The sequence below is a fragment of the Bos indicus x Bos taurus genome, chromosome 19, assembly GCF_003369695.1.
Source record: "Bos indicus x Bos taurus breed Angus x Brahman F1 hybrid chromosome 19, Bos_hybrid_MaternalHap_v2.0, whole genome shotgun sequence".
NCBI lineage: Eukaryota > Metazoa > Chordata > Mammalia > Artiodactyla > Bovidae > Bos > Bos indicus x Bos taurus.
The window spans coordinates 62,544,898-62,551,076 of NC_040094.1; the positions used below are offsets into that span (position 1 = coordinate 62,544,898).

General features: G+C 46.9%; 1 long non-coding RNA gene across 1 annotated transcript; it reads right to left on the reverse strand.

The window, feature by feature from the left end:
• Positions 1–635: 635 nt before the first annotated feature.
• Positions 636–4,699, reverse strand: LOC113878455. Its single transcript, XR_003506988.1, has 3 exons — positions 4,217–4,699; positions 3,859–3,957; positions 636–1,684 (listed from the first exon to the last, which is right to left on the reverse strand). It is a non-coding gene; the product is annotated as an uncharacterized LOC113878455 (long non-coding RNA).
• Between the last annotated feature and the right edge of the window lie 1,480 nt (positions 4,700–6,179).

Below are 6,179 nucleotides of genomic sequence, written 5' to 3' on the forward strand. Positions count from 1 at the left end.
AGTTCTGGGAGTTGGTGATGGACACGGAGGCCTGGTGTGCTGCAGTCCATGGGGTCGCAAAGAGTCAGACACATCTGAGCGACTGAACTGAACTGAGAAACTCGGAAAATTACGTGATCTTCATGGAAAAGAGAAAAGTATTCCTCATCCTATTCCCCAGAAAATCCTATCTTCGTAATCAACCTGTGGGGACATATGGACACAGTAACTCAATGGACATGAGTTTGAGCAAACTCTAGGAAGATAGTACAGAACAGGGGAGCTGGTGCAGCAGTCCATGGGGTCGCAGAGCGTTGGACACAACTTAGTGACTGAACAACAACAACATATGGACACGAACTGACCTTGTCTTCCTCCTCTGACCTTCCCACCTTGGCCGGGTGAGCGCCCTTCACAACTTCCTGCCCATTTGCAAGAGTCCAGTACTCTTGCCTGGAAAATCCCATGGACGGAGGGGCCTGATGGGCTGCAGTCCATGGGGTCGCTAGGAGTCGGACACGACTGAGCAACTTCACTTTCACTTTTCACTTTCATGCATTGGAGAAGGCAATGGCAACCCACTCCAGTGTTCTTGCCTGGAGAATCCCAGGGACAGAGAAGCCTGGTGGGCTGCCATCTGTGGGGATGCACAGAGTCAGACACGACTGAAGCGACTTAGCAGCAGCAGCAGCAGCAAGCAACTTACACAATCTGTAAAGTGATCCCACAGCCTTGACAGCATCTCCAAGCTCTGCCTTCCCCTCCCGACCCTGGACTCTGTCTTTTATTTCTCAACTGCATTTCACCTCTCATATTGTCCTTTGGGATCAAACAGCAAGTTGGACTACATGGCTGGCTTTTCTATTTTGGTTTCTTCATAAGATATCCTGTTTCCATCTCTCTTAACCCACATCCTCTGAGCCAGGAGCAAATGAGTCTTTGCTCCCTGGCAACAAACAAATGTAGGTATTTGGGTGAATGGGACATGGGTTTATTTGGAAAAGGAATAATAATGAAACTAATGTTCTCTTTCCCAATTGCTGCTAATACTCCAAGCAAAGCCGGAGGGGTTCTTGGGGCAGAGAAGGGTACCTGAAGGCTGTGAACTGAGACAGCGGGGGGCTTCCCTCGTGGCTCCGCCTGCCAAGCAGGAGATGCTGGTCGAAACCCCTGGTCCCGGAAGATCCCACGTGCACCACGACCACGGAAGCCTGAGCGCCCCAGAGCCTGTGCCCCGCAAGAGAGCCCACTGCACCCAGAAGCTCAGCCCCTCGACCAGAGAGCAGTCCCGGATCGCTGCAGCCAGAGGAAAGTCCGCACAGTGACAGAGGCCCAGCACAGCCAAAAAGAAATCAGTATCAAAATAAACAAACCGAAACGGTGGCTTCCCCAAACTTGCGAACAACATATTACTTTTTAATTTTTTTAGCTGGAGTATAATTGCCTTACAACGTTGTGATAATTCCTGCTGTACAACTCGGGGAATCAGCTCTACGGATACACACGTCCTGGCCCTCTTGAGCCTCCCTCCCGCTCTAGGTCATCCCAGGGCCCCGAGCTGAGCTCGCTGTGATGTACAGCCGCTTCGCTTCCCACTAGCCGTTTTACACGCGGTCGTGTGAGTGTTATCAATGCGCTGTCTCAGTTCTTCCCACCTTCTCCTTCACCCTCTGTGAACGCAGGTCGGTTCTCCACATCTTCCTCCCTTTTAAAGAAAGAGAGGAAGTGAACTCGCTCAGTCGTGTACAATTCTTTGGACCCCATGGACTGTAGCCCACCAGGCTCCTCCGTCCATGGAACTCTCCAGGAAAGAGTACTGGAGTGGGTTGCTGTTTCCTTCTCCAGGGGATCTTCCCGACCCTGGGATCGAACCCAGGTCTCCTGCATTGCAGGCAGACGCTTTACCGTCTGAGCCACCAGGGAAGCCTATTCCTGCTCTGCAAATAGGTTCATCAGAACCAATTTTCTAGATTTCATATATATGCAGGGAACAGCATGTTCGTCTTTAAAACTCTTCTCTCAGGCCCCTGAGAAACGGTTGATGAGGCAGCGTGCCCTAGGAGATGAAGCGCTGTCATCAGAAATCGTCAGTGAAGAGCACCGTTAGGGCTAGGAAGATGGAAACCTGGAAGGGAGGTCTTCCCAATTTTCTAACCCACGCAAGGGCTAAATTTTGTGTTTCTATATTAGGGACCTATCATATTTTCAAGACATGGATACAAAATCCGAATACCATTTGGGTTACAGCAAAAGATATTTCTACATGTTACAGCTGCTAAACACAGCAGGATTTTAACTGAGTTCTTGGACTGGGCACTCCTGGCCTCCGACGGGAAGACACAATTAACCTTAAGGCTGGGTACTAGAAAGTCGATTACGTCTCCATGCAGCATTGGTACAGAAGTCTCAGGGCTGACAGCTTTATTTTACTTTATTTTACTTATTTGTTTTATTTGTACTTATTTTATTTTACTTACTTATTTACTTTATTTATTTTACTTTATTTTATCTTTAGCCAGGAGCTATTCTTACCTAGTAAAGAAAGAATGGAGAAAGAAAAACACAAGTACCTCTGACTCCATCCTGTTATTTACGTCAACCAAAAAAGCTTTGTTTGAAACTTTCTTTAGAACACTGTAAAATGTCTCCAACTTTCCCAGAAAGCACATGAGATTCTGTTGCCAACTCTTCAAACCCGAAAACAATTTCACAAGAAAAATCCCTCAAACCATCATTAAGATGTCACCATAGGTCATCAACAAAATGCTGTTCTTTTCCGAGCTTGCCTTACATTTTGGGATCGACATAATGAAAACTTTTCTGTATTTTTTTCCCCTTTATTTGCCAAACTAAATTTTCAAAGAGTGCCATCTTTGGGTTTGTTTTTTTTTTTAATATCCATATACGTCTAAGTTAGAATGCTTCTAGAAGCTGGCCCTGCCCACTGGCCCTGCACAGATAGAGAAGTATTTGCTCTCTACTTCCAGCCACCTGGGTGGCATCAAAAGTCTCAATCTCAAGTTCAGTGTCTGAGAACTCGACCCAAGCTTCTTGATGAGCTCAGGCTGGAAATCATTCCAACAGGATGGGCGTTGCAAGAGTGAAATGCTTACGGACTGGGAGGCCCTGTCAAGTGTCAACTTTGTGTCTGGCAAATACACTTAGTCTCCCACCCCAGGGACAGTTTGCTGTCCCTCTTTTGCCAAAGGAACCAGAGCTCCACACACCACATACTTTCCAGCTCTCATTCATATTCAAACTGGCATCAACCCTGGAACCTGAAGCTTACTTATTCCAACACAAAATACTGCAATTTCTCTTATTTATTTGAGTCACTAAGAAATTTACCACATCAAATGTCATTTTTTGCAGTTTTTTACTGAAGTATAGTTGATTTACAATCTTAATTTCTGCTGTACAGCAAAGTGATTCAGTTATACATATGTATATGTATTTTTAATGTTCTTTTCCACTGTGGCTCACCCTAGGATGCTGAATTCAGTGCTCTGGGCCTCCCCTCATGGTTTATCCATCCCACATATCAGAGCTCACATCTGCTAATCCCAAACTCCCACTCCACCCCTGCTCCAACCCCGTCCCCCATGTCACATCAGATTTTAAACCTCTGACTTACTCTTCTGAGTGCAATATACAGCTTGAATCCACCCAAGAGGATTCAACATGTATCCAACATGACAAAGTAGTTTTATGTCCAAATAACCCTCCTGATGATAACAATCTTAAAGCTCAGTGCAAATATTCAAAAGCAGTGGAGAACAACCAGAGCATACAAAACCTGGATGGAATATGACCCTTAAAAAGACAGGGATGCTCCATATGTGTCCAGCTTTCCTCCTGAGGGAAATCGCCGATACTTACCAATTCCAGGAATTGGGCCTAAGCGGAAAGTAGCAGTCATAGTGAATTCAGGAGACAGAGTCCAGAGTTCACAGCTTTAACAGCAGCTGGAAAATAACCCTAGAAAGGAGGGAACCACGGACTGTGAGCCCCAAATTCCACACACAACAGCCCTGTAATAGGTGTATGAGAAGCCCATACTCTTGCCAACCCAGGAGACACGAGTTTGATCCCTGGGTTGGGAAGATCTCCTGGAGAAGGAATGGCAGCCCACTCCAGGATTCTTGTCTGGGAAATCCCAAGGACAGAGGTGGGCTAAAGTTCATGGACTCACAAAAGCGTCAGACGCAACTTAGCGACTAAAACCGTTGGTGTTTACCTGAGCAGCCCGTGTGTAGATTAGAGCTCAGAGAAGTCTGGTGGAAAGCAGCAGAGAGAGGGGTTGAACTGCTCACGGAGATTCAGAAGCTACCTTGTACTTGAGAAGTCAGCAAGGTTAGAGGGGGTTTTCTGTTGAAACACAGAAAAGCAAAACTCAAGTAGATAGGCCCTTACAGAACTCACCATCAAGGTGGACTGCTGGGTCTCTACCTGCTGCCAAAAGAAAACTCATTTGGAAGGAAAAAATCTTCCAGAGACCCTAAACTTATCAGTCAAGGATAAAAAGAGAGTCAGTTGACTGTCAACAAAGAGAGACAGCCAACAGGAGAACTGGGACCCCAATCTTGTCTCATTGGCAGGAACGTAAGTTTGAACCGTATGGAGCTGCCATTTCTATAGGTTACAAACAGTTAAAGTGAGTGAAAGTCGCTCAGTCGTGTCCGACTCTTTGTGATCCCACGGACTGTACAGTCCATGGAGTTCTCGAGGCCAGAATACCAGAGTGGGTAGCCGTTTCCTTCTCCAGGGGATCTTCCCAACCCAGGGACTGAGCCCAGGTCTCCCACATAGAAGGTGGATTCTTTGCCAGCTGAGCTACAGGGGAATCCAAAAACAGTCAAACACTGGCAAGTCCATGTAGTTCTAACAGGCAACATGCTGCAACGTGGATTCTGAATTTTCTCTCCCCTCTGTGCTCACATCTGTAAGACGTAAATAAGTTGTTTGCTTGGAAAATTAAAGCCCATCAAACCTAACGCTTTGCATAAGGGAGACAAAATCCATGAATAATCAGGGTCTGCAGGCATTTTTGTTTTGTTTTTGTTTCTTTAACTTTTCGGCCAATTCTCTTCATGGGCGTAAACACTTCCTCCACCCTGTTTCCAGCTTTTTCCCAGGTGGCTTCTCTTTCTGCTCTTGGCTTTACCAGCTCTCTGCCTTATTTCCATCATTTTCTTTCTAGTTCGCCTGTGTTTTGTTCTGTTTTGTTTCCCGACCCTTAAGAGACTACACAAGGTTCCGGGTTGCAAGGTGGTGAGAGTATCCGATTATTCTGTAAACAATATGGAGAAACAGAGAGTAGGTGGGGGTCCTGGAAACACTGTGTGCTCGAGTCTCAGAGGGCTTTCTGTGCCCGAAACTCCCAGTGAGAACATCTGGGGCTATGCGCAGCTGCAGAGAGAGTGGTTTGTAAAGGAGGGACAAAGCCCTTTTATCTCAGGGGAAACCGTGGTTTTCATCATTGCAGAGTTACAAGTGCGCCCTCTCCTGTTGGCCTGTTGTGCCTTCCCGGCCGCTCTGCACATTCAGGGGAAAAGTCCTCAATGTAAAGGAGAGAACCCTGCAGGAAGGGCTTCCCTGATGGCTCGGAGTCCACCTGCCGATCCCTGGGTCGGGATGATCCCCTGGAGGAAATAACAACCCACTCCAGTATTCTTGCCTGGGAAATCCACAGACAGAGGAGCCTGGCAGATTACAGGCCATGGGTTCTCAAAGAGTCAGACACGACTAAGAGACTGAGCACACACAGGTTTAAAGCATACAGTGCAATGACCAGGTACACAGACGTGGATACATCATGGACATGTAACCAAATCTTAAGTGGAGAGACAGCTCCAAGCAGGAGACACCTTGGGAAGCACTACAGAACCAGGCTTTTCATTAAGGCTTAAAAACAACAGCAACTATTCCAACCCATTGCAGAAGAGGAGTAAAAACTCTCCGAGCTTCTCATTTTATTCTCTGAATCCCCTCTTGTGGAAAGGGTGGAAATGTTAGCGTTTGGGGGGTCTGGTATCTCATGTTTTTGAGCTGATGGCATACAGGAAACAAAGAGAGCCGCTCTCTAGAGGAAACCGGACCTCCCTGACACTGGGCCACGAACCAGCCGTGTCATCACACCCCTTTCACTTCCAGGGCTCACTGTTGCAAGACGCCTCCAAGCCAAGCTCCATTAACCAAAT